A 27,934-nucleotide genomic window follows, 5' to 3' on the forward strand; every position below is an offset into this window, starting at 1 on the left:
TACTTCTTTTATTCCAAACTCTGAATAGGCACACAAATGTGTGGGATGAGTAAGCAAGCTATATCATCTGACAGCTTGGTTCATGGGAAAATGGAAGATGACGCAGCCTAAGCTTTACATTAAAATCAAGATAGAAACTGGAAATAATGGAAGTCAAAGCTGAAGGCAACAGAGGTGGAAGCCATTTTGAAAGGAAGATAGAACGCAAGTGCTGTGCTCTACTGATGGTATGTTGATCAGGTTATTAAAAGGTTTCATCTATGAACGAAAATGTCTACTGAAGCTGACTCCAAGAGAGAACTACACCTAATTAGCTAGGTGCTCAGTCCTTGCCAAAACCCGGGATAAAACCAGGGACCTTTAGATCTTCAATCTAACGCTCTCCCAACTGAGCTATTTCGGCCACTTATATTACAGGTCCCTCCGTATTCTTCTTAATCATTGTAGACAAGACATACACCTCGAAATCATTCACTTTGAGGGTACAGCTATGTCTTAAACTTCCGGTATCCTTCTGCAGCTAACTGGGTGCAATTACTCATTTACTTTTTTGGTGCGCAACCTAGGTACTTCTTTTATTCCAAACTCTGAATAGGCACACAAATGTGTGGGATGAGTAAGCAAGCTATATCATCTGACAGCTTGGTTCATGGGAAAATGTAAGATGATGCAGCCTAAGGTTTACATTAAAATCAAGATAGAAACTGGAAATAATGGAAGTCAAAGCTGAAGGCAAGAGAGGTGGAAGCCATTTTGAAAGGAAGATAGAACGCAAGTGCTGTGCTCTACTGATGGTATGTTGAACAGGTTATTAAAAGGTTTCATCTATGAACTAAAATGTCTACTGAAGCTGACTCCAAGAGAGAACTACACCTAATTAGCTAGGTGCTCAGTCCTTGCCAAAACCCGGGATTGAACCAGAGAGCTTTAGATCTTCAGTTTAACGCTCTCCCAAATGAGCTATTTCGGCCAGTTGTCAGAGAATACCTTCCTGATGATTCTTAATCATTGCAGGCAACAAGTGGGCATCTGATCAATCACTAGGAGGGTACATCTATGTGTTAAAGTATGCTGTATCCTTCTGCAGCTAACTGGGCACAATTAGTCAATTTATTTTTTATTGCGCAAGCTAGGTATTTCTTTTTTTCTAAACGCTAAATAGGCTAGCAATCTAATACACAGAAATGTGTGGCATGAGGAAGCAAGCTATATCATCTGACACTTTGGTCCAAGGTTAGATGGAAAATGATGCAGGCTACAGTTTACCCTAAAATCGAGATAGAAACGGCAAATAATGGAAGTCAAAGCTGAAGGCAAGAGAGGTGGAATCCATTTTCAAAGAAAGATAGAAAACACGTACTGTCTTGTACTGATGGTAAGTCAATTAGGTTGATGAAAGGTTTTATTAATTAAATAAAACGTCACCGGAAGCTGACTCCAAAAAAGAAACTTGCCTGACGAACTAGCTGCTCAGTCTTTGACCAAACCAAGGATTTAACCAGGGACCCTTAGATCTAAAGTTTGACGTCCTCGCAACTGAGCTCTTTCAGCCCGTTTTTTCACAGTGCCTTCCTTATTATTGTTAATCATTGTAGACAAGAAATATAAGTCGCAATCATTCACTGTGAGGGTACAGCTATGTGTTACACTTTGCTGTATCCTTCTGTAGCTAACTGGGGGCAATTACTCCTTTACTTTTTTGCTACGCGAGGTAGGTACTTCTTTTTTTCTAAACTCTGAATAGGCTACCACTCTCATAAACAGAAATGTGTGGCATGACCAAGCAAGCTATATCATCTGACAGTTTGGCTCATGGGAAAATGGAAGATGACGCCGGCTAGGGTTTACATTAAAATCAAGATAGAAACGGGAAATAATGGAAGTCAAAGCTGAAGGCAAGAGAGGTGGAAGCCATTTTGAAAGGAAGATAGAAAATAAGTTCTCTTTTGTACCGATGGCATGTCGATCAGGTTGATGCAAGTTTTTATCAATGAAATAAAATGTCACTTGAGAGTGACTCCAAGAAAGAAACATGCCTAACAAGCTGAGTGCTTGGTCTTTGGCACAACCCAGGATTGAACCAAGGACCTTTTTTATCTTTAGTCTAACATTATCCTAACTGAGATATTTTAGCCAGGTGTCATGAAAAGCTTTCCGTATCATTTTTAATCATTGTAGACAAGACACAGAAGTCTAAATCATTCACTGTGAGGGTACAGCTATGTCTTAAACTTTGTTGTATCCTTCTCCAGTTAACTGGGTGTAATTAGGGAATTTGTTTTTTATTCTGCAAGCTAGGTATTTCTTTTTTTCTAAACTCTAAATAGGCTAGCAATCTAATGCACAGAAATGTGTGGCATGAGTAAGCAAGCTATTTCATCCGACACTTTGGTTCAAGGGAAGATGGAGACTGATGCAGACTGCGGGTTACCTAAAAATCAAGATAGAAACAGTAAATAATGGAAGTCAAAGCTGAAGGCAAGAGAGGTGGAATCCATTTTGAAAGGAAGATAGAAAACAAGTACTGTCTTGTACTGATGGTATGTCAATTAGGTTGATGAAAGGTTTTATCAATTAAATAAAACGTCACCTGAAGCTGAATCCAAGAAAGAAACACGCCTAAAAAGCTGTCTTCTGAGTCTTTGCCGAAACCCGGGATTGAACCAGGGACCTTTAGATCTTCAGTCTAACGCTCTCCCAACTGAGCTATTTCGGCCAGTTATTTCACAGCTCCCTCCGTTTTCTTCTTAATCATTGTAGACAAGACATACACCTCCAAATCATTCACTTTGATGGTACAGCTATGTCTTAAACTTCCGGTATCCTTCTGCAGCTAACTGGGTGCATTTACTCATTTACTTTTTTGGTGCGCAACCTAGGTACTTCTTTTATTCCAAACTCTGAATAGGCACACAAATGTGTGGGATGAGTAAGCAAGCTATATCATCTGACAGCTTGGTTCATGGGAAAATAGAAGATGATGCAGCCTAAGCTTTACATTAAAATCAAGATACAAACTGGAAATAATGGAAGTCAAAGCTGAAGGCAACAGAGGTGGAAGCCATTTTGAAAGGAAGATAGAACGCAAGTGCTGTGCTCTACTGATGGTATGTCGATCAGGTTATTGAAAGGTTTCATCTATGAACTAAAATGTCTACTGAAGCTGACTCCAAGAGAGAACTACACCTAATTAGCTAGGTGCTCAGTCCTTGCCGAAACCCGGGATTGAACCAGGGACCTTTAGATCTTCAGTCTAACGCACTCCCAACTGAGCTATTTCGGCCCGTTGTCAGAGAATACCTTCCTGATGATTCTTAATCATTGTAGGCAACAAGTGGGCATCTGATCAATCACTAGGAGGGTACATCTATGTGTTAAAGTATGCTGTATCCTTCTGCAGCTAACTGGGCACAATTAGTCAATTTATTTTTTATTGCGCAAGCTAGGTATTTCTTTTTTTCTAAACGCTAAATAGGCTAGCAATCTAATACACAGAAATGTGTGGCATGAGGAAGCAAGCTATATCATCTGACACTTTGGTCCAAGGTTAGATGGAAAATGATGCAGGCTACAGTTTACCCTAAAATCGAGATAGAAACGGCAAATAATCGAAGTCAAAGCTGAAGGCAAGAGAGGTGGAAACCATTTTCAAAGGAAGATAGAAAACACGTACTGTCTTGTACTGATGGTATGTCAATTAGGTTGATGAAAGGTTTTATCAATTAAATAAAACGTCACCAGAAGCTGAATCCAAGAAAGAAACACGCCTAACAAGCTGCCTTCTGAGTCTTTGTCGAAACCCGGGATTGAACCAGGGACCTTTAGATCTTCAGTCTAACACTCTCCCAACTGAGCTATTTCGGCCAGTTATTTCACAGGTCCCTCCGTTTTCTTCTTAATCATTGTAGACAAGACATACACCTCGAAATCATTCACTTTGAGGGTACAGCTGTGTCTTAAACTTCCGGTATCCTTCTGCAGCTAACTGGGTGCATTTACTCATTTACTTTTTTGGTGCGCAACCTAGGTACTTCTTTTATTCCAAACTCTGAATAGGCACACAAATGTGTGGGATGAGTAAGCAAGCTATATCATCTGACAGCTTGGTTCATGGGAAAATAGAAGATGATGCAGCCTAAGCTTTACATTAAAATCAAGATAGAAACTGGAAATAATGGAAGTCAAAGCTGAAGGCAAGAGAGGTGGAAGCCATTTTGAAAGGAAGATAGAACGCAAGTGCTGTGCTCTACTGATGGTATGTCGATCAGGTTATTGAAAGGTTTCATCTATGAACTAAAATGTCTACTGAAGCTGACTCCAAGAGAGAACTACACCTAATTAGCTAGGTGCTCACTCCTTGCCAAAACCCGGGATTGAACCAGGGACCTTTAGATCTTCAGTCTAACGCTCTCCCAACTGAGCTATTTCGGCCAGTTGTCAAAGAATACCTTCCTGATGATTCTTAATCATTGTAGGCAACAAGTGGGCATCTGATCAATCACTAGGAGGGTACATCTATGTGTTAAAGTATGCTGTATCCTTCTGCAGCTAACTGGGCACAATTAGTCAATTTATTTTTTATTGCGCAAGCTAGGTATTTCTTTTTTTCTAAACGCTAAATAGGCTAGCAATCTAATACACAGAAATGTGTGGCATGAGGAAGCAAGCTATATCATCTGACACTTTGGTCCAAGGTTAGATGGAAAATGATGCAGGCTACAGTTTACCCTAAAATCGAGATAGAAACGGCAAATAATGGAAGTCAAAGCTGAAGGCAAGAGAGGTGGAATCCATTTTCAAAGGAAGATAGAAAACACGTACTGTCTTGTACTGATGGTATGTCAATTAGGTTGATGAAAGGTTTTATTAATTAAATAAAACGTCACCGGAAGCTGACTCCAAAAAAGAAACTTGCCTGACGAACTAGCTGCTCAGTCTTTGACCAAACCAAGGATTTAACCAGGGACCCTTAGATCTAAAGTTTGACGTCCTCGCAACTGAGCTCTTTCAGCCCGTTTTTTCACAGTGCCTTCCTTATTATTGTTAATCATTGTAGACAAAAAATATAAGTCGCAATCATTCACTGTGAGGGTACAGCTATGTGTTACACTTTGCTGTATCCTTCTGTAGCTAACTGGGGGCAATTACTCCTTTACTTTTTTGCTACGCGAGCTAGGTACTTCTTTTTTTCTAAACTCTGAATAGGCTACCACTCTCATAAACAGAAATGTGTGGCATGACTAAGCAAGCTATATCATCTGACAGTTTGGCTCATGGGAAAATGGAAGATGACGCCGGCTACGGTTTACATTAAAATCAAGATAGAAACGGGAAATAATGGAAGTCAAAGCTGAAGGCAAGAGAGGTGGAAGCCATTTTGAAAGGAAGATAGAAAATAATTGCTCTTTTGTACCGATGGCATGTCGATCAGGTTGATGCAAGTTTTTATCAATGAAATAAAATGTCACTTGAGAGTGACTCCAAGAAAGAAACATGCCTAACAAGCTGAGTGCTTGGTCTTTGGCACAACCCAGGATTGAACCAAGGACCTTTTTTATCTTTAGTCTAACATTCTCCCAACTGAGATATTTAAACCAGGTGTCATGAAAAGCTTTCCGTATCATTTTTAATCATTGTAGACAAGACACAGAAGTCTAAATCATTCACTGTGAGGGTACAGCTATGTCTTAAACTTTGCTGTATCCTTCTCCAGTTAACTGGGTGTAATTAGGGAATTCGTTTTTTATTGTGCAAGCTAGGTATTTCTTTTTTTCTAAACTCTAAATAGGCTAGCAATCTAATGCACAGAAATGTGTGGCATGAGTAAGCAAGCTATTTCATCCGACACTTTGGTTCAAGGGAAGATGGAGACTGATGCAGACTGCGGGTTACCTAAAAATCAAGATAGAAACAGTAAATAATGGAAGTCAAAGCTGAAGGCAAGAGAGGTGGAATCCATTTTGAAAGGAAGATAGAAAACAAGTACTGTCTTGTACTGATGGTATGTCAATTAGGTTGATGAAAGGTTTTATCAATTAAATAAAACATCACCAGAAGCTGAATCCAAGAAAGAAACACACCTAACAAGCTGTCTTCTGAGTTTTGCCGAAACCCAGGATTGAACCAGGGACCTTTAGATCTTCAGTCTAACCTCTCCCAACTGAGCTATTTCGGCCAGTTATTTCACAGGTCCCTCTGTATTCTTCTTAATCATTGTAGACAAGACATACACCTCGAAATCATTCACTTTGAGGGTACAGCTATGTCTTAAACTTCCGGTATCCTTCTGCAGCTAACTGGGTGAAATTACTCATTTACTTTTTTGGTGCGCAACCTAGGTACTTTTTTTTTATTCCAAACTCTGAATAGGCACACAAATGTGTGGGATGAGTAAGCAAGCTATATCATCTGACAGCTTGGTTCATGGGAAAATGGAAGATGATGCAGCCTAAGCTTTACATTAAAATCAAGATAGAAACTGGAAATAATGGAAGTCAAAGCTGAAGGCAAGAGAGGTGGAAGCCATTTTGAAAGGAAGATAGAACGCAAGTGCTGTGCTCTACTGATGGTATGTCGATCAGGTTATTAAAAGGTTTCATCTATGAACTAAAATGTCTACTGAAGCTGACTCCAAGAGAGAACTACACCTAATTAGCTAGGTGCTCAGTCCTTGCCGAAACCCGCGATTGAACCAGGGACCTTTAGATCTTCAGTCTAACGCTCTCCCAACTGAGCTATTTCGGCCAGTTGTCAGAGAATACCTTCCTGATGATTCTTAATCATTGTAGGCAACAAGTGGGCATCTGATCAATCACTAGGAGGGTACATCTATGTGTTAAAGTATGCTGTATCCTTCTGCAGCTAACTGGGCACAATTAGTCAATTTATTTTTTATTGCGCAAGCTAGGTATTTCTTTTTTTCTAAACGCTAAATAGGCTAGCAATCTAATACACAGAAATGTGTGGCATGAGGAAGCAAGCTATATCATCTGACACTTTGGTCCAAGGTTAGATGGAAAATGATGCAGGCTACAGTTTACCCTAAAATCGAGATAGAAACGGCAAATAATGGAAGTCAAAGCTGAAGGCAAGAGAGGTGGAAACCATTTTCAAAGGAAGATAGAAAACACGTACTGTCTTGTACTGATGGTATGTCAATTAGGTTGATGAAAGGTTTTATCAATTAAATAAAACGTCACCGGAAGCTGAATCCAAGAAAGAAACACGCCTAACAAGCTGTCTTCTGAGTCTTTGCCGAAACCCGGGATTGAACCAGGGACCTTTAGATCTTCAGTCTAACGCTCTCCCAACTGAGCTATTTCGGCCACTTATTGCGCAGGTCCCTCCGTATTTTTCTTAATCATTGTAGACAAGACATACACCCCGAAATCATTCACTTTGAGGGTACAGCTATGTCTTAAACTTCCGGTATCCTTCTGCAGCTAACTGGGTGCAATTACTCATTTACTTTTTTGGTGCGCAACCTAGGTACTTCTTTTATTCCAAACTCTGAATAGGCACACAAATGTGTGGGATGAGTAAGCAAGCTATATCATCTGACAGCTTGGTTCATGGGAAAATGGAAGATGATGCAGCCTAAGCTTTAAATTAAAATCAAGATAGAAACTGGAAATAATGGAAGTCAAAGCTGAAGGCAACAGAGGTGGAAGCCATTTTGAAAGGAAGATAGAACGCAAGTGCTGTGCTCTACTGATGGTATGTTGATCAGGTTATTAAAAGGTTTCATCTATGAACTAAAATGTCTACTGAAGCTGACTCCAAGAGAGAACTACACCTAATTAGCTAGGTGCTCAGTCCTTGCCAAAACCCGGGATTGAACCAGGGACCTTTAGATCTTCAATCTAACGCTCTCCCAACTGAGCTATTTCGGCCACTTATTTCACAGGTCCCTCCGTATTCTTCTTAATCATTGTAGACAAGACATACACCTCGAAATCATTCACTTTGAGGGTACAGCTATGTCTTAAACTTCCGGTATCCTTCTGCAGCTAACTGGGTGCAATTACTCCTTTACTTTTTTGGTGCGCAACCTAGGTACTTCTTTTATTCCAAACTCTGAATAGGCACACAAATGTGTGGGATGAGTAAGCAAGCTATATCATCTGACAGCTTGGTTCATGGGAAAATGTAAGATGATGCAGCCTAAGGTTTACATTAAAATCAAGATAGAAACTGGAAATAATGGAAGTCAAAGCTGAAGGCAAGAGAGGTGGAAGCCATTTTGAAAGGAAGATAGAACGCAAGTGCTGTGCTCTACTGATGGTATGTCGAACAGGTTATTAAAAGGTTTCATCTATGAACTAAAATGTCTACTGAAGCTGACTCCAAGAGAGAACTACACCTAATTAGCTAGGTGCTCAGTCCTTGCCAAAACCCGGGATTGAACCAGAGAGCTTTAGATCTTCAGTTTAACGCTCTCCCAAATGAGCTATTTCGGCCAGTTGTCAGAGAATACCTTCCTGATGATTCTTAATCATTGCAGGCAACAAGTGGGCATCTGATCAATCACTAGGAGGGTACATCTATGTGTTAAAGTATGCTGTATCCTTCTGCAGCTAACTGGGCACAATTAGTCAATTTATTTTTTATTGCGCAAGCTAGGTATTTCTTTTTTTCTAAACGCTAAATAGGCTAGCAATCTAATACACAGAAATGTGTGGCATGAGGAAGCAAGCTATATCATCTGACACTTTGGTCCAAGGTTAGATGGAAAATGATGCAGGCTACAGTTTACCCTAAAATCGAGATAGAAACGGCAAATAATGGAAGTCAAAGCTGAAGGCAAGAGAGGTGGAATCCATTTTCAAAGAAAGATAGAAAACACGTACTGTCTTGTACTGATGGTATGTCAATTAGGTTGATGAAAGGTTTTATTAATTAAATAAAACGTCACCGGAAGCTGACTCCAAAAAAGAAACTTGCCTGACGAACTAGCTGCTCAGTCTTTGACCAAACCAAGGATTTAACCAGGAACCCTTAGATCTAAAGTTTGACGTCCTCGCAACTGAGCTCTTTCAGCCCGTTTTTTCACAGTGCCTTCTTTATTATTGTTAATCATTGTAGACAAGAAATATAAGTCGCAATCATTCACTGTGAGGGTACAGCTATGTGTTACACTTTGCTGTATCCTTCTGTAGCTAACTGGGGGCAATTACTCCTTTACTTTTTTGCTACGCGAGGTAGGTACTTCTTTTTTTCTAAACTCTGAATAGGCTACCACTCTCATAAACAGAAATGTGTAGCATGACCAAGCAAGCTATATCATCTGACAGTTTGGCTCATGGGAAAATGGAAGATGACGCCGGCTACGGTTTACATTAAAATCAAGATAGAAACGGGAAATAATGGAAGTCAAAGCTGAAGGCAAGAGAGGTGGAAGCCATTTTGAAAGGAAGATAGAAAATAAGTTCTCTTTTGTACCGATGGCATGTCGATCAGGTTGATGCAAGTTTTTATCAATGAAATAAAATGTCACTTGAGAGTGACTCCAAGAAAGAAACATGCCTAACAAGCTGACTGCTTGGTCTTTGGCACAACCCAGGATTGAACCAAGGACCTTTTTTATCTTTAGTCTAACATTATCCTAACTGAGATATTTTAGCCAGGTGTCATGAAAAGCTTTCCGTATCATTTTTAATCATTGTAGACAAGACACAGAAGTCTAAATCATTCACTGTGAGGGTACAGCTATGTCTTAAACTTTGTTGTATCCTTCTCCAGTTAACTGGGTGTAATTAGGGAATTTGTTTTTTATTCTGCAAGCTAGGTATTTCTTTTTTTCTAAACTCTAAATAGGCTAGCAATCTAATGCACAGAAATGTGTGGCATGAGTAAGCAAGCTATTTCATCCGACACTTTGGTTCAAGGGAAGATGGAGACTGATGCAGACTGCGGGTTACCTAAAAATCAAGATAGAAACAGTAAATAATGGAAGTCAAAGCTGAAGGCAAGAGAGGTGGAATCCATTTTGAAAGGAAGATAGAAAACAAGTACTGTCTTGTACTGATGGTATGTCAATTAGGTTGATGAAAGGTTTTATCAATTAAATAAAACGTCACCAGAAGCTGAATCCAAGAAAGAAACACGCCTAAAAAGCTGTCTTCTGAGTCTTTGCCGAAACCCGGGATTGAACCAGGGACCTTTAGATCTTCAGTCTAACGCTCTCCCAACTGAGCTATTTCGGCCAGTTATTTCACAGCTCCCTCCGTTTTCTTCTTAATCATTGTAGACAAGACATACACCTCCAAATCATTCACTTTGATGGTACAGCTATGTCTTAAACTTCCGGTATCCTTCTGCAGCTAACTGGGTGCATTTACTCATTTACTTTTTTGGTGCGCAACCTAGGTACTTCTTTTATTCCAAACTCTGAATAGGCACACAAATGTGTGGGATGAGTAAGCAAGCTATATCATCTGACAGCTTGGTTCATGGGAAAATAGAAGATGATGCAGCCTAAGCTTTACATTAAAATCAAGATACAAACTGGAAATAATGGAAGTCAAAGCTGAAGGCAACAGAGGTGGAAGCCATTTTGAAAGGAAGATAGAACGCAAGTGCTGTGCTCTACTGATGGTATGTCGATCAGGTTATTGAAAGGTTTCATCTATGAACTAAAATGTCTACTGAAGCTGACTCCAAGAGAGAACTACACCTAATTAGCTAGGTGCTCAGTCCTTGCCGAAACCCGGGATTGAACCAGGGACCTTTAGATCTTCAGTCTAACGCTCTCCCAACTGAGCTATTTTGGCCAGTTGTCAGAGAATACCTTCCTGATGATTCTTAATCATTGTAGGCAACAAGTGGGCATCTGATCAATCACTAGGAGGGTACATCTATGTGTTAAAGTATGCTGTATCCTTCTGCAGCTAACTGGGCACAATTAGTCAATTTATTTTTTATTGCGCAAGCTAGGTATTTCTTTTTTTCTAAACGCTAAATAGGCTAGCAATCTAATACACAGAAATGTGTGGCATGAGGAAGCAAGCTATATCATCTGACACTTTGGTCCAAGGTTAGATGGAAAATGATGCAGGCTACAGTTTACCCTAAAATCGAGATAGAAACGGCAAATAATCGAAGTCAAAGCTGAAGGCAAGAGAGGTGGAAACCATTTTCAAAGGAAGATAGAAAACACGTACTGTCTTGTACTGATGGTATGTCAATTAGGTTGATGAAAGGTTTTATCAATTAAATAAAACGTCACCAGAAGCTGAATCCAAGAAAGAAACACGCCTAACAAGCTGTCTTCTGAGTCTTTGCCGAAACCCGGGATTGAACCAGGGACCTTTAGATCTTCAGTCTAACGCTCTCCCAACTGAGCTATTTCGGCCACTTATTTCACATGTCCCTCCGTATTCTTCTTAATCATTGTAGACAAGACATACACCTCGAAATCATTCACTTTGAGGGTACAGCTATGTCTTAAACTTCCGGTATCCTTCTGCAGCTAACTGGGTGCAATTACTCATTTACTTTTTTGGTGCGCAACCTAGGTACTTCTTTTATTCCAAACTCTGAATAGGCACACAAATGTGTGGGATGAGTAAGCAAGCTATATCATCTGACAGCTTGGTTCATGGGAAAATGGAAGATGATGCAGCCTAAGGTTTACATTAAAATCAAGATAGAAACTGGAAATAATGGAAGTCAAAGCTGAAGGCAAGAGAGGTGGAAGCCATTTTGAAAGGAAGATAGAACGCAAGTGCTGTGCTCTACTGATGGTATGTCGAACAGGTTATTAAAAGGTTTCATCTATGAACTAAAATGTCTACTGAAGCTGACTCCAAGAGAGAACTACACCTAATTAGCTAGGTGCTCAGTCCTTGCCAAAACCCGGGATTGAACCAGAGAGCTTTAGATCTTCAGTTTAACGCTCTCCCAAATGAGCTATTTCGGCCAGTTGTCAGAGAATACCTTCCTGATGATTCTTAATCATTGCAGGCAACAAGTGGGCATCTGATCAATCACTAGGAGGGTACATCTATGTGTTAAAGTATGCTGTATCCTTCTGCAGCTAACTGGGCACAATTAGTCAATTTATTTTTTATTGCGCAAGCTAGGTATTTCTTTTTTTATAAACGCTAAATAGGCTAGCAATCTAATACACAGAAATGTGTGGCATGAGGAAGCAAGCTATATCATCTGACACTTTGGTCCAAGGTTAGATGGAAAATGATGCAGGCTACAGTTTACCCTAAAATCGAGATAGAAACGGCAAATAATGGAAGTCAAAGCTGAAGGCAAGAGAGGTGGAATCCATTTTCAAAGGAAGATAGAAAACACGTACTGTCTTGTACTGATGGTATGTCAATTAGGTTGATGAAAGGTTTTATTAATTAAATAAAACGTCACCGGAAGCTGACTCCAAAAAAGAAACTTGCATGACGAACTAGCTGCTCAGTCTTTGACCAAACCAAGGATTTAACCAGGGACCCTTAGATCTAAAGTTTGACGTCCTCGCAACTGAGCTCTTTCAGCCCGTTTTTTCACAGTGCCTTCCTTATTATTGTTAATCATTGTAGACAAGAAATATAAGTCGCAATCATTCACTGTGAGGGTACAGCTATGTGTTACACTTTGCTGTATCCTTCTGTAGCTAACTGGGGGCAATTACTCCTTTACTTTTTTGCTACGCGAGCTAGGTACTTCTTTTTTTCTAAACTCTGAATAGGCTACCACTCTCATAAACAGAAATGTGTGGCATGACTAAGCAAGCTATATCATCTGACAGTTTGGCTCATGGGAAAATGGAAGATGACGCCGCCTACGGTTTACATCAAAATCAAGATACAAACGGGAAATAATGGAAGTCAAAGCTGAAGGCAAGAGAGGTGGAAGCCATTTTGAAAGGAAGATAGAAAATAAGTGCTCTTTTGTACCGATGGCATGTCGATCAGGTTGATGCAAGTTTTTATCAATGAAATAAAATGTCACTTGAGAGTGACTCCAAGAAAGAAACATGCCTAACAAGCTGAGTGCTTGGTCTTTGGCACAACCCAGGATTGAACCAAGGACCTTTTTTATCTTTAGTCTAACATTCTCGCAACTGAGATATTTTAGCCAGGTGTCATGAAAACCTTTCAGTATCATTTTTAATCATTGTAGACAAGACACAGAAGTCTAAATCATTCACTGTGAGGGTTCAGCTATGTCTTAAACTTTGCTGTATCCTTCTCCAGTTAACTGGGTGTAATTAGGGAATTCGTTTTTTATTGTGCAAGCTAGGTATTTCTTTTTTTCTAAACTCTAAATAGGCTAGCAATCTAATGCACAGAAATGTGTGGCATGAGTAAGCAAGCTATTTCATCCGACACTTTGGTTCAAGGGAAGATGGAGACTGATGCAGACTGCGGGTTACCTAAAAATCAAGATAGAAACAGTAAATAATGGAAGTCAAAGCTGAAGGCAAGAGAGGTGGAATCCATTTTGAAAGGAAGATAGAAAACAAGTACTGTCTTGTACTGATGGTATGTCAATTAGGTTGATGAAAGGTTTTATCAATTAAATAAAACATCACCAGAAGCCAAGAAAGAAACACACCTATCAAGCTGTCTTCTGAGTTTTGCCGAAACCCGGGATTGAACCAGGGACCTTTAGATCCTCAGTCTAACGCTCTCCCAACTGAGCTATTTCGGCCAGTTATTTCACAGGTCCCTCTGTATTCTTCTTAATCATTGTAGACAAGACATACACCTCGAAATCATTCACTTTGAGGGTACAGCTATGTCTTAAACTTCCGGTATCCTTCTGCAGCTAACTGGGTGAAATTACTCATTTACTTTTTTGGTGCGCAACCTAGGTACTTTTTTTTTATTCCAAACTCTGAATAGGCACACAAATGTGTGGGATGAGTAAGCAAGCTATATCATCTGACAGCTTGGTTCATGGGAAAATGGAAGATGATGCAGCCTAAGCTTTACATTAAAATCAAGATAGAAACTGGAAATAATGGAAGTCAAAGCTGAAGGCAAGAGAGGTGGAAGCCATTTTGAAAGGAAGATAGAACGCAAGTGCTGTGCTCTACTGATGGTATGTCGATCAGGTTATTAAAAGGTTTCATCTATGAACTAAAATGTCTACTGAAGCTGACTCCAAGAGAGAACTACACCTAATTAGCTAGGTGCTCAGTCCTTGCCGAAACCCGCGATTGAACCAGGGACCTTTAGATCTTCAGTCTAACGCTCTCCCAACTGAGCTATTTCGGCCACTTATTGCGCAGGTCCCTCCGTATTTTTCTTAATCATTGTAGACAAGACATACACCCCGAAATCATTCACTTTGAGGGTACAGCTATGTCTTAAACTTCCGGTATCCTTCTGCAGCTAACTGGGTGCAATTACTCATTTACTTTTTTGGTGCGCAACCTAGGTACTTCTTTTATTCCAAACTCTGAATAGGCACACAAATGTGTGGGATGAGTAAGCAAGCTATATCATCTGACAGCTTGGTTCATGGGAAAATGGAAGATGATGCAGCCTAAGCTTTAAATTAAAATCAAGATAGAAACTGGAAATAATGGAAGTCAAAGCTGAAGGCAACAGAGGTGGAAGCCATTTTGAAAGGAATATAGAACGCAAGTGCTGTGCTCTACTGATGGTATGTTGATCAGGTTATTAAAAGGTTTCATCTATGAACTAAAATGTCTACTGAAGCTGACTCCAAGAGAGAACTACACCTAATTAGCTAGGTGCTCAGTCCTTGCCAAAACCCGGGATTGAACCAGGGACCTTTAGATCTTCAATCTAACGCTCTCCCAACTGAGCTATTTCGTCCACTTATTTCACAGGTCCCTCCGTATTCTTCTTAATCATTGTAGACAAGACATACACCTCGAAATCATTCACTTTGAGGGTACAGCTATGTCTTAAACTTCCGGTATCCTTCTGCAGCTAACTGGGTGCAATTACTCATTTACTTTTTTGGTGCGCAACCTAGGTACTTCTTTTATTCCAAACTCTGAATAGGCACACAAATGTGTGGGATGAGTAAGCAAGCTATATCATCTGACAGCTTGGTTCATGGGAAAATGTAAGATGATGCAGCCTAAGGTTTACATTAAAATCAAGATAGAAACTGGAAATAATGGAAGTCAAATCTGAAGGCAAGAGAGGTGGAAGCCATTTTGAAAGGAAGATAGAACGCAAGTGCTGTGCTCTACTGATGGTATGTCGAACAGGTTATTAAAAGGTTTCATCTATGAACTAAAATGTCTACTGAAGCTGACTCCAAGAGAGAACGACACCTAATTAGCTAGGTGCTCAGTCCTTGCCAAAACCCGGGATTGAACCAGAGAGCTTTAGATCTTCAGTTTAACGCTCTCCCAAATGAGCTATTTCGGCCAGTTGTCAGAGAATACCTTCCTAATGATTCTTAATCATTGCAGGCAAGAAGTGGGCATCTGATCAATCACTAGGAGGGTACGTCTATGTGTTAAAGTATGCTGTATCCTTCTGCAGCTAACTGGGCACAATTAGTCAATTTATTTTTTATTGCGCAAGCTAGGTATTTCTTTTTTTCTAAACGCTAAATAGGCTAGCAATCTAATACACAGAAATGTGTGGCATGAGGAAGCAAGCTATATCATCTGACACTTTGGTCCAAGGTTAGATGGAAAATGATGCAGGCTACAGTTTACCCTAAAATCGAGATAGAAACGGCAAATAATGGAAGTCAAAGCTGAAGGCAAGAGAGGTGGAATCCATTTTCAAAGAAAGATAGAAAACACGTACTGTCTTGTACTGATGGTATGTCAATTAGGTTGATGAAAGGTTTTATTAATTAAATAAAACGTCACCGGAAGCTGACTCCAAAAAAGAAACTTGCCTGACGAACTAGCTGCTCAGTCTTTGACCAAACCAAGGATTTAACCAGGGACCCTTAGATCTAAAGTTTGACGTCCTCGCAACTGAGCTCTTTCAGCCCGTTTTTTCACAGTGCCTTCCTTATTATTGTTAATCATTGTAGACAAGAAATATAAGTCGCAATCATTCACTGTGAGGGTACAGCTATGTGTTACACTTTGCTGTATCCTTCTGTAGCTAACTGGGGGCAATTACTCCTTTACTTTTTTGCTACGTGAGGTAGGTACTTCTTTTTTTCTAAACTCTGAATAGGCTACCACTCTCATAAACAGAAATGTGTGGCATGACCAAGCAAGCTATATCATCTGACAGTTTGGCTCATGGGAAAATGGAAGATGACGCCGGCTAGGGTTTACATTAAAATCAAGATAGAAACGGGAAATAATGGAAGTCAAAGCTGAAGGCAAGAGAGGTGGAAGCCATTTTGAAAGGAAGATAGAAAATAAGTTCTCTTTTGTACCGATGGCATGTCGATCAGGTTGATGCAAGTTTTTATCAATGAAATAAAATGTCACTTGAGAGTGACTCCAAGAAAGAAACATGCCTAACAAGCTGAGTGCTTGGTCTTTGGCACAACCCAGGATTGAACCAAGGACCTTTTTTATCTTTAGTCTAACATTATCCTAACTGAGATATTTTAGCCAGGTGTCATGAAAAGCTTTCCGTATCATTTTTAATCATTGTAGACAAGACACAGAAGTCTAAATCATTCACTGTGAGGGTACAGCTATGTCTTAAACTTTGTTGTATCCTTCTCCAGTTAATAGGGTGTAATTAGGGAATTTGTTTTTTATTCTGCAAGCTAGGTATTTCTTTTTTTCTAAACTCTAAATAGGCTAGCAATCTAATGCACAGAAATGTGTGGCATGAGTAAGCAAGCTATTTCATCCGACACTTTGGTTCAAGGGAAGATGGAGACTGATGCAGACTGCGGGTTACCTAAAAATCAAGATAGAAACAGTAAATAATGGAAGTCAAAGCTGAAGGCAAGAGAGGTGGAATCCATTTTGAAAGGAAGATAGAAAACAAGTACTGTCTTGTACTGATGGTATGTCAATTAGGTTGATGAAAGGTTTTATCAATTAAATAAAACGTCACCAGAAGCTGAATCCAAGAAAGAAACACGCCTAAAAGGCTGTCTTCTGAGTCTTTGCCGAAACCCGGGATTGAACCAGGGACCTTTAGATCTTCAGTCTAACGCTCTCCCAACTGAGCTATTTCGGCCAGTTATTTCTCAGCTCCCTCCGTATTCTTCTTAATCATTGTAGACAAGACATACACCTCCAAATCATTCACTTTGATGGTACAGCTATGTCTTAAACTTCCGGTATCCTTCTGCAGCTAACTGGGTGCATTTACTCATTTACTTTTTTGGTGCGCAACCTAGGTACTTCTTTTATTCCAAACTCTGAATAGGCACACAAATGTGTGGGATGAGTAAGCAAGCTATATCATCTGACAGCTTGGTTCATGGGAAAATAGAAGATGATGCAGCCTAAGCTTTACATTAAAATCAAGATACAAACTGGAAATAATGGAAGTCAAAGCTGAAGGCAAGAGAGGTGGAAGCCATTTTGAAAGGAAGATAGAACGCAAGTGCTGTGCTCTACTGATGGTATGTCGATCAGGTTATTGAAAGGTTTCATCTATGAACTAAAATGTCTACTGAAGCTGACTCCAAGAGAGAACTACACCTAATTAGCTAGGTGCTCAGTCCTTGCCGAAACCCGGGATTGAACCAGGGACCTTTAGATCTTCAGTCTAACGCTCTCCCAACTGAGCTATTTCGGCCAGTTGTCAGAGAATACCTTCCTGATGATTCTTAATCATTGTAGGCAACAAGTGGGCATCTGATCAATCACTAGGAGGGTACATCTATGTGTTAAAGTATGCTGTATCCTTCTGCAGCTAACTGGGCACAATTAGTCAATTTATTTTTTATTGCGCAAGCTAGGTATTTCTTTTTTTCTAAACGCTAAATAGGCTAGCAATCTAATACACAGAAATGTGTGGCATGAGGAAGCAAGCTATATCATCTGACACTTTGGTCCAAGGTTAGATGGAAAATGATGCAGGCTACAGTTTACCCTAAAATCGAGATAGAAACGGCAAATAATGGAAGTCAAAGCTGAAGGCAAGAGAGGTGGAAACCATTTTCAAAGGAAGATAGAAAACACGTACTGTCTTGTACTGATGGTATGTCAATTAGGTTGATGAAAGGTTTTATCAATTAAATAAAACGTCACCAGAAGCTGAATCCAAGAAAGAAACACGCCTAACAAGCTGCCTTCTGAGTCTTTGTCGAAACCCGGGATTGAACCAGGGACCTTTAGATCTTCAGTCTAACACTCTCCCAACTGAGCTATTTCGGCCAGTTATTTCACAGGTCCCTCCGTTTTCTTCTTAATCATTGTAGACAAGACATACACCTCGAAATCATTCACTTTGAGGGTACAGCTATGTCTTAAACTTCCGGTATCCTTCTGCAGCTAACTGGGTGCATTTACTCATTTACTTTTTTGGTGCGCAACCTAGGTACTTCTTTTATTCCAAACTCTGAATAGGCACACAAATGTGTGGGCTGAGTAAGCAAGCTATATCATCTGACAGCTTGGTTCATGGGAAAATAGAAGATGATGCAGCCTAAGCTTTACATTAAAATCAAGATAGAAACTGGAAATAATGGAAGTCAAAGCTGAAGGCAAGAGAGGTGGAAGCCATTTTCAAAGGAAGATAGAACGCAAGTGCTGTGCTCTACTGATGGTATGTCGATCAGGTTATTGAAAGGTTTCATCTATGAACTAAAATGTCTACTGAAGCTGACTCCAAGAGAGAACTACACCTAATTAGCTAGGTGCTCAGTCCTTGCCGAAACCCGGGATTGAACCAGGGACCTTTAGATCTTCAGTCTAACGCTCTCCCAACTGAGCTATTTCGGCCAGTTGTCAGAGAATACCTTCCTGATGATTCTTAATCATTGTAGGCAACAAGTGGGCATCTGATCAATCACTAGGAGGGTACATCTATGTGTTAAAGTATGCTGTATCCTTCTGCAGCTAACTGGGCACAATTAGTCAATTTATTTTTTATTGCGCAAGCTAGGTATTTCTTTTTTTCTAAACGCTAAATAGGCTAGCAATCTAATACACAGAAATGTGTGGCATGAGGAAGCAAGCTATATCATCTGACACTTTGGTCCAAGGTTAGATGGAAAATGATGCAGGCTACAGTTTACCCTAAAATCGAGATAGAAACGGCAAATAATCGAAGTCAAAGCTGAAGGCAAGAGAGGTGGAAACCATTTTCAAAGGAAGATAGAAAACACGTACTGTCTTGTACTGATGGTATGTCAATTAGGTTGATGAAAGGTTTTATCAATTAAATAAAACGTCACCAGAAGCTGAATCCAAGAAAGAAACACGCCTAACAAGCTGTCTTCTGAGTCTTTGCCGAAACCCGGGATTGAACCAGGGACCTTTAGATCTTCAGTCTAACGCTCTCCCAACTGAGCTATTTCGGCCACTTATTTCACATGTCCCTCCGTATTCTTCTTAATCATTGTAGACAAGACATACACCTCGAAATCATTCACTTTGAGGGTACAGCTATGTCTTAAACTTCCGGTATCCTTCTGCAGCTAACTGGGTGCAATTACTCATTTACTTTTTTGGTGCGCAACCTAGGTACTTCTTTTATTCCAAACTCTGAATAGGCACACAAATGTGTGGGATGAGTAAGCAAGCTATATCATCTGACAGCTTGGTTCATGGGAAAATGGAAGATGATGCAGCCTAAGGTTTACATTAAAATCAAGATAGAAACTGGAAATAATGGAAGTCAAAGCTGAAGGCAAGAGAGGTGGAAGCCATTTTGAAAGGAAGATAGAACGCAAGTGCTGTGCTCTACTGATGGTATGTCGAACAGGTTATTAAAAGGTTTCATCTATGAACTAAAATGTCTACTGAAGCTGACTCCAAGAGAGAACTACACCTAATTAGCTAGGTGCTCAGTCCTTGCCAAAACCCGGGATTGAACCAGAGAGCTTTAGATCTTCAGTTTAACGCTCTCCCAAATGAGCTATTTCGGCCAGTTGTCAGAGAATACCTTCCTGATGATTCTTAATCATTGCAGGCAACAAGTGGGCATCTGATCAATCACTAGGAGGGTACATCTATGTGTTAAAGTATGCTGTATCCTTCTGCAGCTAACTGGGCACAATTAGTCAATTTATTTTTTATTGCGCAAGCTAGGTATTTCTTTTTTTATAAACGCTAAATAGGCTAGCAATCTAATACACAGAAATGTGTGGCATGAGGAAGCAAGCTATATCATCTGACACTTTGGTCCAAGGTTAGATGGAAAATGATGCAGGCTACAGTTTACCCTAAAATCGAGATAGAAACGGCAAATAATGGAAGTCAAAGCTGAAGGCAAGAGAGGTGGAATCCATTTTCAAAGGAAGATAGAAAACACGTACTGTCTTGTACTGATGGTATGTCAATTAGGTTGATGAAAGGTTTTATTAATTAAATAAAACGTCACCGGAAGCTGACTCCAAAAAAGAAACTTGCATGACGAACTAGCTGCTCAGTCTTTGACCAAACCAAGGATTTAACCAGGGACCCTTAGATCTAAAGTTTGACGTCCTCGCAACTGAGCTCTTTCAGCCCGTTTTTTCACAGTGCCTTCCTTATTATTGTTAATCATTGTAGACAAGAAATATAAGTCGCAATCATTCACTGTGAGGGTACAGCTATGTGTTACACTTTGCTGTATCCTTCTGTAGCTAACTGGGGGCAATTACTCCTTTACTTTTTTGCTACGCGAGCTAGGTACTTCTTTTTTTCTAAACTCTGAATAGGCTACCACTCTCATAAACAGAAATGTGTGGCATGACTAAGCAAGCTATATCATCTGACAGTTTGGCTCATGGGAAAATGGAAGATGACGCCGCCTACGGTTTACATCAAAATCAAGATACAAACGGGAAATAATGGAAGTCAAAGCTGAAGGCAAGAGAGGTGGAAGCCATTTTGAAAGGAAGATAGAAAATAAGTGCTCTTTTGTACCGATGGCATGTCGATCAGGTTGATGCAAGTTTTTATCAATGAAATAAAATGTCACTTGAGAGTGACTCCAAGAAAGAAACATGCCTAACAAGCTGAGTGCTTGGTCTTTGGCACAACCCAGGATTGAACCAAGGACCTTTTTTATCTTTAGTCTAACATTCTCGCAACTGAGATATTTTAGCCAGGTGTCATGAAAACCTTTCAGTATCATTTTTAATCATTGTAGACAAGACACAGAAGTCTAAATCATTCACTGTGAGGGTTCAGCTATGTCTTAAACTTTGCTGTATCCTTCTCCAGTTAACTGGGTGTAATTAGGGAATTCGTTTTTTATTGTGCAAGCTAGGTATTTCTTTTTTTCTAAACTCTAAATAGGCTAGCAATCTAATGCACAGAAATGTGTGGCATGAGTAAGCAAGCTATTTCATCCGACACTTTGGTTCAAGGGAAGATGGAGACTGATGCAGACTGCGGGTTACCTAAAAATCAAGATAGAAACAGTAAATAATGGAAGTCAAAGCTGAAGGCAAGAGAGGTGGAATCCATTTTGAAAGGAAGATAGAAAACAAGTACTGTCTTGTACTGATGGTATGTCAATTAGGTTGATGAAAGGTTTTATCAATTAAATAAAACATCACCAGAAGCCAAGAAAGAAACACACCTATCAAGCTGTCTTCTGAGTTTTGCCGAAACCCGGGATTGAACCAGGGACCTTTAGATCCTCAGTCTAACGCTCTCCCAACTGAGCTATTTCGGCCAGTTATTTCACAGGTCCCTCTGTATTCTTCTTAATCATTGTAGACAAGACATACACCTCGAAATCATTCACTTTGAGGGTACAGCTATGTCTTAAACTTCCGGTATCCTTCTGCAGCTAACTGGGTGAAATTACTCATTTACTTTTTTGGTGCGCAACCTAGGTACTTTTTTTTTATTCCAAACTCTGAATAGGCACACAAATGTGTGGGATGAGTAAGCAAGCTATATCATCTGACAGCTTGGTTCATGGGAAAATGGAAGATGATGCAGCCTAAGCTTTACATTAAAATCAAGATAGAAACTGGAAATAATGGAAGTCAAAGCTGAAGGCAAGAGAGGTGGAAGCCATTTTGAAAGGAAGATAGAACGCAAGTGCTGTGCTCTACTGATGGTATGTCGATCAGGTTATTAAAAGGTTTCATCTATGAACTAAAATGTCTACTGAAGCTGACTCCAAGAGAGAACTACACCTAATTAGCTAGGTGCTCAGTCCTTGCCGAAACCCGCGATTGAACCAGGGACCTTTAGATCTTCAGTCTAACGCTCTCCCAACTGAGCTATTTCGGCCACTTATTGCGCAGGTCCCTCCGTATTTTTCTTAATCATTGTAGACAAGACATACACCCCGAAATCATTCACTTTGAGGGTACAGCTATGTCTTAAACTTCCGGTATCCTTCTGCAGCTAACTGGGTGCAATTACTCATTTACTTTTTTGGTGCGCAACCTAGGTACTTCTTTTATTCCAAACTCTGAATAGGCACACAAATGTGTGGGATGAGTAAGCAAGCTATATCATCTGACAGCTTGGTTCATGGGAAAATGGAAGATGATGCAGCCTAAGCTTTAAATTAAAATCAAGATAGAAACTGGAAATAATGGAAGTCAAAGCTGAAGGCAACAGAGGTGGAAGCCATTTTGAAAGGAATATAGAACGCAAGTGCTGTGCTCTACTGATGGTATGTTGATCAGGTTATTAAAAGGTTTCATCTATGAACTAAAATGTCTACTGAAGCTGACTCCAAGAGAGAACTACACCTAATTAGCTAGGTGCTCAGTCCTTGCCAAAACCCGGGATTGAACGAGGGACCTTTAGATCTTCAATCTAACGCTCTCCCAACTGAGCTATTTCGTCCACTTATTTCACAGGTCCCTCCGTATTCTTCTTAATCATTGTAGACAAGACATACACCTCGAAATCATTCACTTTGAGGGTACAGCTATGTCTTAAACTTCCGGTATCCTTCTGCAGCTAACTGGGTGCAATTACTCATTTACTTTTTTGGTGCGCAACCTAGGTACTTCTTTTATTCCAAACTCTGAATAGGCACACAAATGTGTGGGATGAGTAAGCAAGCTATATCATCTGACAGCTTGGTTCATGGGAAAATGTAAGATGATGCAGCCTAAGGTTTACATTAAAATCAAGATAGAAACTGGAAATAATGGAAGTCAAATCTGAAGGCAAGAGAGGTGGAAGCCATTTTGAAAGGAAGATAGAACGCAAGTGCTGTGCTCTACTGATGGTATGTCGAACAGGTTATTAAAAGGTTTCATCTATGAACTAAAATGTCTACTGAAGCTGACTCCAAGAGAGAACGACACCTAATTAGCTAGGTGCTCAGTCCTTGCCAAAACCCGGGATTGAACCAGAGAGCTTTAGATCTTCAGTTTAACGCTCTCCCAAATGAGCTATTTCGGCCAGTTGTCAGAGAATACCTTCCTAATGATTCTTAATCATTGCAGGCAAGAAGTGGGCATCTGATCAATCACTAGGAGGGTACGTCTATGTGTTAAAGTATGCTGTATCCTTCTGCAGCTAACTGGGCACAATTAGTCAATTTATTTTTTATTGCGCAAGCTAGGTATTTCTTTTTTTCTAAACGCTAAATAGGCTAGCAATCTAATACACAGAAATGTGTGGCATGAGGAAGCAAGCTATATCATCTGACACTTTGGTCCAAGGTTAGATGGAAAATGATGCAGGCTACAGTTTACCCTAAAATCGAGATAGAAACGGCAAATAATGGAAGTCAAAGCTGAAGGCAAGAGAGGTGGAATCCATTTTCAAAGAAAGATAGAAAACACGTACTGTCTTGTACTGATGGTATGTCAATTAGGTTGATGAAAGGTTTTATTAATTAAATAAAACGTCACCGGAAGCTGACTCCAAAAAAGAAACTTGCCTGACGAACTAGCTGCTCAGTCTTTGACCAAACCAAGGATTTAACCAGGGACCCTTAGATCTAAAGTTTGACGTCCTCGCAACTGAGCTCTTTCAGCCCGTTTTTTCACAGTGCCTTCCTTATTATTGTTAATCATTGTAGACAAGAAATATAAGTCGCAATCATTCACTGTGAGGGTACAGCTATGTGTTACACTTTGCTGTATCCTTCTGTAGCTAACTGGGGGCAATTACTCCTTTACTTTTTTGCTACGCGAGGTAGGTACTTCTTTTTTTCTAAACTCTGAATAGGCTACCACTCTCATAAACAGAAATGTGTGGCATGACCAAGCAAGCTATATCATCTGACAGTTTGGCTCATGGGAAAATGGAAGATGACGCCGGCTAGGGTTTACATTAAAATCAAGATAGAAACGGGAAATAATGGAAGTCAAAGCTGAAGGCAAGAGAGGTGGAAGCCATTTTGAAAGGAAGATAGAAAATAAGTTCTCTTTTGTACCGATGGCATGTCGATCAGGTTGATGCAAGTTTTTATCAATGAAATAAAATGTCACTTGAGAGTGACTCCAAGAAAGAAACATGCCTAACAAGCTGAGTGCTTGGTCTTTGGCACAACCCAGGATTGAACCAAGGACCTTTTTTATCTTTAGTCTAACATTATCCTAACTGAGATATTTTAGCCAGGTGTCATGAAAAGCTTTCCGTATCATTTTTAATCATTGTAGACAAGACACAGAAGTCTAAATCATTCACTGTGAGGGTACAGCTATGTCTTAAACTTTGTTGTATCCTTCTCCAGTTAATAGGGTGTAATTAGGGAATTTGTTTTTTATTCTGCAAGCTAGGTATTTCTTTTTTTCTAAACTCTAAATAGGCTAGCAATCTAATGCACAGAAATGTGTGGCATGAGTAAGCAAGCTATTTCATCCGACACTTTGGTTCAAGGGAAGATGGAGACTGATGCAGACTGCGGGTTACCTAAAAATCAAGATAGAAACAGTAAATAATGGAAGTCAAAGCTGAAGGCAAGAGAGGTGGAATCCATTTTGAAAGGAAGATAGAAAACAAGTACTGTCTTGTACTGATGGTATGTCAATTAGGTTGATGAAAGGTTTTATCAATTAAATAAAACGTCACCAGAAGCTGAATCCAAGAAAGAAACACGCCTAAAAGGCTGTCTTCTGAGTCTTTGCCGAAACCCGGGATTGAACCAGGGACCTTTAGATCTTCAGTCTAACGCTCTCCCAACTGAGCTATTTCGGCCAGTTATTTCTCAGCTCCCTCCGTATTCTTCTTAATCATTGTAGACAAGACATACACCTCCAAATCATTCACTTTGATGGTACAGCTATGTCTTAAACTTCCGGTATCCTTCTGCAGCTAACTGGGTGCATTTACTCATTTACTTTTTTGGTGCGCAACCTAGGTACTTCTTTTATTCCAAACTCTGAATAGGCACACAAATGTGTGGGATGAGTAAGCAAGCTATATCATCTGACAGCTTGGTTCATGGGAAAATAGAAGATGATGCAGCCTAAGCTTTACATTAAAATCAAGATACAAACTGGAAATAATGGAAGTCAAAGCTGAAGGCAAGAGAGGTGGAAGCCATTTTGAAAGGAAGATAGAACGCAAGTGCTGTGCTCTACTGATGGTATGTCGATCAGGTTATTGAAAGGTTTCATCTATGAACTAAAATGTCTACTGAAGCTGACTCCAAGAGAGAACTACACCTAATTAGCTAGGTGCTCAGTCCTTGCCGAAACCCGGGATTGAACCAGGGACCTTTAGATCTTCAGTCTAACGCTCTCCCAACTGAGCTATTTCGGCCAGTTGTCAGAGAATACCTTCCTGATGATTCTTAATCATTGTAGGCAACAAGTGGGCATCTGATCAATCACTAGGAGGGTACATCTATGTGTTAAAGTATGCTGTATCCTTCTGCAGCTAACTGGGCACAATTAGTCAATTTATTTTTTATTGCGCAAGCTAGGTATTTCTTTTTTTCTAAACGCTAAATAGGCTAGCAATCTAATACACAGAAATGTGTGGCATGAGGAAGCAAGCTATATCATCTGACACTTTGGTCCAAGGTTAGATGGAAAATGATGCAGGCTACAGTTTACCCTAAAATCGAGATAGAAACGGCAAATAATCGAAGTCAAAGCTGAAGGCAAGAGAGGTGGAAACCATTTTCAAAGGAAGATAGAAAACACGTACTGTCTTGTACTGATGGTATGTCAATTAGGTTGATGAAAGGTTTTATCAATTAAATAAAACGTCACCAGAAGCTGAATCCAAGAAAGAAACACGCCTAACAAGCTGCCTTCTGAGTCTTTGTCGAAACCCGGGATTGAACCAGGGACCTTTAGATCTTCAGTCTAACACTCTCCCAACTGAGCTATTTCGGCCAGTTATTTCACAGGTCCCTCCGTTTTCTTCTTAATCATTGTAGACAAGACATACACCTCGAAATCATTCACTTTGAGGGTACAGCTATGTCTTAAACTTCCGGTATCCTTCTGCAGCTAACTGGGTGCATTTACTCATTTACTTTTTTGGTGCGCAACCTAGGTACTTCTTTTATTCCAAACTCTGAATAGGCACACAAATGTGTGGGCTGAGTAAGCAAGCTATATCATCTGACAGCTTGGTTCATGGGAAAATAGAAGATGATGCAGCCTAAGCTTTACATTAAAATCAAGATAGAAACTGGAAATAATGGAAGTCAAAGCTGAAGGCAAGAGAGGTGGAAGCCATTTTCAAAGGAAGATAGAACGCAAGTGCTGTGCTCTACTGATGGTATGTCGATCAGGTTATTGAAAGGTTTCATCTATGAACTAAAATGTCTACTGAAGCTGACTCCAAGAGAGAACTACACCTAATTAGCTAGGTGCTCAGTCCTTGCCAAAACCCGGGATTGAACCAGGGACCTTTAGATCTTCAGTCTAACGCTCTCCCAACTGAGCTATTTCGGCCAGTTGTCAAAGAATACCTTCCTGATGATTCTTAATCATTGTAGGCAACAAGTGGGCATCTGATCAATCACTAGGAGGGTACATCTATGTGTTAAAGTATGCTGTATCCTTCTGCAGCTAACTGGGCACAATTAGTCAATTTATTTTTTATTGCGCAAGCTAGGTATTTCTTTTTTTCTAAACGCTAAATAGGCTAGCAATCTAATACACAGAAATGTGTGGCATGAGGAAGCAAGCTATATCATCTGACACTTTGGTCCAAGGTTAGATGGAAAATGATGCAGGCTACAGTTTACCCTAAAATCGAGATAGAAACGGGAAATAATGGAAGTCAAAGCTGAAGGCAAGAGAGGTGGAATCCATTTTCAAAGGAAGATAGAAAACACGTACTGTCTTGTACTGATGGTATGTCAATTAGGTTGATGAAAGGTTTTATTAATTAAATAAAACGTCACCGGAAGCTGACTCCAAAAAAGAAACTTGCCTGACGAACTAGCTGCTCAGTCTTTGACCAAACCAAGAATTTAACCAGGGACCCTTAGATCTAAAGTTTGACGTCCTCGCAACTGAGCTCTTTCAGCCCGTTTTTTCACAGTGCCTTCCTTATTATTATTAATCATTGTAGACAAGAAATATAAGTCGCAATCATTCACTGTGAGGGTACAGCTATGTGTTACACTTTGCTGTATCCTTCTGTAGCTAACTGGGGGCAATTACTCCTTTACTTTTTTGCTACGCGAGCTAGGTACTTCTTTTTTTCTAAACTCTGAATAGGCTACCACTCTCATAAACAGAAATGTGTGGCATGACTAAGCAAGCTATATCATCTGACAGTTTGGCTCATGGGAAAATGGAAGATGACGCCGCCTACGGTTTACATCAAAATCAAGATAGAAACGGGAAATAATGGAAGTCAAAGCTGAAGGCAAGAGAGGTGGAAGCCATTTTGAAAGGAAGATAGAAAATAAGTGCTCTTTTGTACCGATGGCATGTCGATCAGGTTGATGCAAGTTTTTATCAATGAAATAAAATGTCACTTGAGAGTGACTCCAAGAAAGAA

General features: G+C 39.9%; 16 non-coding genes across 16 annotated transcripts; all 16 read right to left on the reverse strand.

Moving 5' to 3' along the window:
• Window positions 1–2,643: 2,643 nt before the first annotated feature.
• TRNAF-GAA (transfer RNA phenylalanine (anticodon GAA)) lies at window positions 2,644–2,716 on the reverse strand. Its single transcript has one exon. It is a non-coding gene; the product is annotated as a tRNA-Phe (tRNA).
• Window positions 2,717–4,358: 1,642 nt separating this feature from the next.
• Window positions 4,359–4,431, reverse strand: TRNAF-GAA (transfer RNA phenylalanine (anticodon GAA)). The gene has a single exon. It is a non-coding gene; the product is annotated as a tRNA-Phe (tRNA).
• Window positions 4,432–7,252: 2,821 nt separating this feature from the next.
• TRNAF-GAA (transfer RNA phenylalanine (anticodon GAA)) lies at window positions 7,253–7,325 on the reverse strand. Its single transcript has one exon. It is a non-coding gene; the product is annotated as a tRNA-Phe (tRNA).
• A 494-nt stretch (window positions 7,326–7,819) lies between these two features.
• TRNAF-GAA (transfer RNA phenylalanine (anticodon GAA)) lies at window positions 7,820–7,892 on the reverse strand. Its single transcript has one exon. It is a non-coding gene; the product is annotated as a tRNA-Phe (tRNA).
• Window positions 7,893–10,132: 2,240 nt separating this feature from the next.
• On the reverse strand, window positions 10,133–10,205 carry TRNAF-GAA (transfer RNA phenylalanine (anticodon GAA)). The gene has a single exon. It is a non-coding gene; the product is annotated as a tRNA-Phe (tRNA).
• Window positions 10,206–10,699: 494 nt separating this feature from the next.
• Window positions 10,700–10,772, reverse strand: TRNAF-GAA (transfer RNA phenylalanine (anticodon GAA)). The gene has a single exon. It is a non-coding gene; the product is annotated as a tRNA-Phe (tRNA).
• A 508-nt stretch (window positions 10,773–11,280) lies between these two features.
• TRNAF-GAA (transfer RNA phenylalanine (anticodon GAA)) lies at window positions 11,281–11,353 on the reverse strand. Its single transcript has one exon. It is a non-coding gene; the product is annotated as a tRNA-Phe (tRNA).
• Window positions 11,354–13,586: 2,233 nt separating this feature from the next.
• Window positions 13,587–13,659, reverse strand: TRNAL-GAG (transfer RNA leucine (anticodon GAG)). Its single transcript has one exon. It is a non-coding gene; the product is annotated as a tRNA-Leu (tRNA).
• Window positions 13,660–17,035: 3,376 nt separating this feature from the next.
• Window positions 17,036–17,108, reverse strand: TRNAF-GAA (transfer RNA phenylalanine (anticodon GAA)). Its single transcript has one exon. It is a non-coding gene; the product is annotated as a tRNA-Phe (tRNA).
• A 494-nt stretch (window positions 17,109–17,602) lies between these two features.
• Window positions 17,603–17,675, reverse strand: TRNAF-GAA (transfer RNA phenylalanine (anticodon GAA)). Its single transcript has one exon. It is a non-coding gene; the product is annotated as a tRNA-Phe (tRNA).
• Window positions 17,676–18,750: 1,075 nt separating this feature from the next.
• TRNAF-GAA (transfer RNA phenylalanine (anticodon GAA)) lies at window positions 18,751–18,823 on the reverse strand. The gene has a single exon. It is a non-coding gene; the product is annotated as a tRNA-Phe (tRNA).
• Window positions 18,824–19,331: 508 nt separating this feature from the next.
• On the reverse strand, window positions 19,332–19,404 carry TRNAF-GAA (transfer RNA phenylalanine (anticodon GAA)). The gene has a single exon. It is a non-coding gene; the product is annotated as a tRNA-Phe (tRNA).
• A 2,233-nt stretch (window positions 19,405–21,637) lies between these two features.
• Window positions 21,638–21,710, reverse strand: TRNAL-GAG (transfer RNA leucine (anticodon GAG)). The gene has a single exon. It is a non-coding gene; the product is annotated as a tRNA-Leu (tRNA).
• Window positions 21,711–25,086: 3,376 nt separating this feature from the next.
• On the reverse strand, window positions 25,087–25,159 carry TRNAF-GAA (transfer RNA phenylalanine (anticodon GAA)). Its single transcript has one exon. It is a non-coding gene; the product is annotated as a tRNA-Phe (tRNA).
• Window positions 25,160–25,653: 494 nt separating this feature from the next.
• Window positions 25,654–25,726, reverse strand: TRNAF-GAA (transfer RNA phenylalanine (anticodon GAA)). Its single transcript has one exon. It is a non-coding gene; the product is annotated as a tRNA-Phe (tRNA).
• A 1,075-nt stretch (window positions 25,727–26,801) lies between these two features.
• TRNAF-GAA (transfer RNA phenylalanine (anticodon GAA)) lies at window positions 26,802–26,874 on the reverse strand. The gene has a single exon. It is a non-coding gene; the product is annotated as a tRNA-Phe (tRNA).
• Between the last annotated feature and the right edge of the window lie 1,060 nt (window positions 26,875–27,934).

This window comes from Pleurodeles waltl, chromosome 8 (assembly GCF_031143425.1).
Source record: "Pleurodeles waltl isolate 20211129_DDA chromosome 8, aPleWal1.hap1.20221129, whole genome shotgun sequence".
Classification (NCBI taxonomy): domain Eukaryota; kingdom Metazoa; phylum Chordata; class Amphibia; order Caudata; family Salamandridae; genus Pleurodeles; species Pleurodeles waltl.